Source organism: Neovison vison, chromosome 4 (genome assembly GCF_020171115.1).
Source record: "Neovison vison isolate M4711 chromosome 4, ASM_NN_V1, whole genome shotgun sequence".
Lineage (NCBI taxonomy): Eukaryota > Metazoa > Chordata > Mammalia > Carnivora > Mustelidae > Neogale > Neogale vison.
Window position 1 is genome coordinate 137,658,620 of NC_058094.1, and position 2,738 is coordinate 137,661,357.

Sequence of the window (2,738 nt, forward strand, 5' to 3'; positions counted from 1 at the left end):
CAGCGGAGGCCATCAGGCAAGGAGGAAGCAGTGGCTCACTGGACCTGGGCCCCAGGAGATGTGCTCCCCACGGATGCCCCCACCCTCGCCCCGGAAGGAGGTATCTCTTTGTAAGGACCCTGGATGCCTCCCATCCCCACTGCCTCCCCAAAAGATGGGGAAAGGCCCACGAGGGATTTCCGGGCCCCGGGCAGGCCTCTTGTCTCAGAGGCGGTTGGTGGGACAGCCCTGGGCCCTGACTGGGTTTGGGGCTGAAGTGAGCAGGCATGGAGACCCCACAAAGTCCCTCACCTGCGTGACTGGAATCAAGGACCCGGAAGGGAGTCGCTCACTCAAGACTTGGCTGCATGTCCACACTGCCTCCTCTTGGAGCCTTCAGCCGGACTCAGCCTCACCCGGGGCCTGCTCTGGATGCTGCGGCCCCCTACTCTGCCCCCACCTGGGAACTCAACCCCCTGGGAAGGCAGCTGACCTGGCCGTGGGGTTCCACAGGGGGCCAGAGACTGCTGGTCACCCAGGCCTGGCTGTTTTCATGCCTGCTGGGGACCGGGAAATGGAAGAGGACCAGCTCCACCTTGGAGGCTGCTTGTACCCCGAGGCCTGGAGATGGTGGCCTTGCTGCTCTCCTGCCACCATCCATGAGTGGTTTGTGGCTCTGGGATGGTCCCTTCCAGGTGGTGCAGGACACAGAGCCCCTATAGCCCCTGTGGGTCCAGAGGGACCCAGGATGAGGAGGACCTCTTCCCTCTCACCCCCGAGCAGGCCTGTGAGCACCTCCGCGGTGGGGTCCTGGGTTCCCCCAGGGCTGACGGGGAAAGAGAGGTCAGCACTCAGCACGCACGGGGCCACCCAGTCTTCTCTTTTCTCACCAGACCTCTGTGCGCCACACCAAGCTCCCACACCCAACCTCTGACTGTGTGGTTTTTTAAATTAAATGTTTTAAAAGTTTAGAACGTGGCGTTGACCAGTGTCCTTTGATCTCTGGGCATAAGGGCAGGGGGACAATATGGAGACATGGTCACATGTGCACAGACGTTCCACAAGCCTTGGTGTCTGGAAATTCACCATGCCCTCCAGCCAGCTGTGCTGGGGAACGTGAAGGGACACACTGGGCTGTGGGAACAGAGGTGGCCTCAGCGGGAGGGTGGTTGGACACACCAGCTTGGCCTGGCCCCTGGCTGGCCATCTGCGGGATGTGCGGGGGACGCGCAGGCTCTGATTGCCTCTGGGAGTGCCTGGGAAGGAGTTGGGGGCCGGGGTGCTGCTTTGGGAGGTGGGACAGGGCTGGTCTCCTTCCGGAGCCCCCTGGAACCACTTGGGTTGTAACAGTGATGGGAGGAGAGGAGGGTGATTGCCGAGGTCCTTCCAGGGGCTCCTGGGTGATGTGCCTGCTCTGAGTTAGCCAGGCCAGGCCTGGCACCCTCTCTCAGCTATACCCCATTATGTGTCGCGTTGTGGGGTTAGAACATACACACTCTGTGATGAGAGGAACCATGGACCTGCAGTGACTGTTTGATTCGGAACTCACCCCAGAGCCGTGGCTTTGAGACACTCTCTGGTTTTTCCGGGTGTCCTGTGGGGGACTGGAGCAGAACATCTTAGGTCTCCTGAATCTCGGTTATGCACTGGGATGTCACGCAAGGGTCTGGTTACTCCACAGCAGTCCTTCAGTCTCGGCATCCGTGTTGGACCCCATGTCGATGTAAGCTACTTTTAAGTCCTTTTCCCTGCCGTTCGGAGGCTGCTCTTGATTTTTTAAGTTCCCTTTGAGGGTACGTTATATATTTTACGGATTTCATTTCCGGAGAGGGAAGGACGTATCGTCAAACTCTTTTTGTTGCACAAAAGAGGGCTGGGTCTCACGGACCACCCAAACGCCTGCTCTACCAGCTTGCCTCTGCATTGCTCCCCCCAGGGGCAGGACACAGTTGCAAAGAGCCCGGTTCCAGGGTAGGGAGGACAGCCAGTGGGCCCTCTCCTCTGCCCCGGCTTCCAGAGGGCAGCCAGTGGGCCCATGACGTCTGTTCTAGAAGGTCCCCAGCCCCCGGCCCTTCTCGGGGCCCTAAAGGAGCAGGCAGGCCTGCAGCAGAGTGGGGTGAGCCTGGGGCCCACAGTGGAGCCGCACATGAAGGACTCACGACCACTTTCTTGGGGGTCCAAGGGGATGCTTGGGGTGCAGGTCATGCACCGTGTTCCAAACACGCCTCGCACACAGGTTCACTTGGGGCCACAGCCAGCTCAGGGCTGCCTTCTGCCCTCTGTCAGAGGGGCCAGAGGCCAGGGCCACCGTCCACCCAAACTCTGGGAATCCCTGGGGGTCTCAGGCCAGAGACCATCTTCAGAAATACCCATTGCCCTTCCCAAGCCCAGTAGAGGCCTCAGGCCAGTCCTCCACACACTGTCCTCTTGGACGGGGCAGGTTCTAGACTGGACCTGAAGGAGGGACAGTCAGGTGGGGTAATACGGGAGACTTCTCATTCGGAGCGATACCTCATTCAGCCCCCAGAGCGGCGGAGAGCTGTGAGCCTGTGAGCTCTGCCCTTGGGAGCCGTTGCTGCTGGATGGGTGGACATCTGGATGTTAGACATCAGGGGGCCCAAAGGTCACCAGGAACGTGGCTGGAATCTGCCTGGGGCCCCAGCAGGGCTGCCAAGTTTGGGCTTGTTCTCTCTTCCTGTCCTTATTTGGCACTCCAGGTGATAAGGCTGACACGTAAAAGGGGCTGGGGGCCCCTTGCA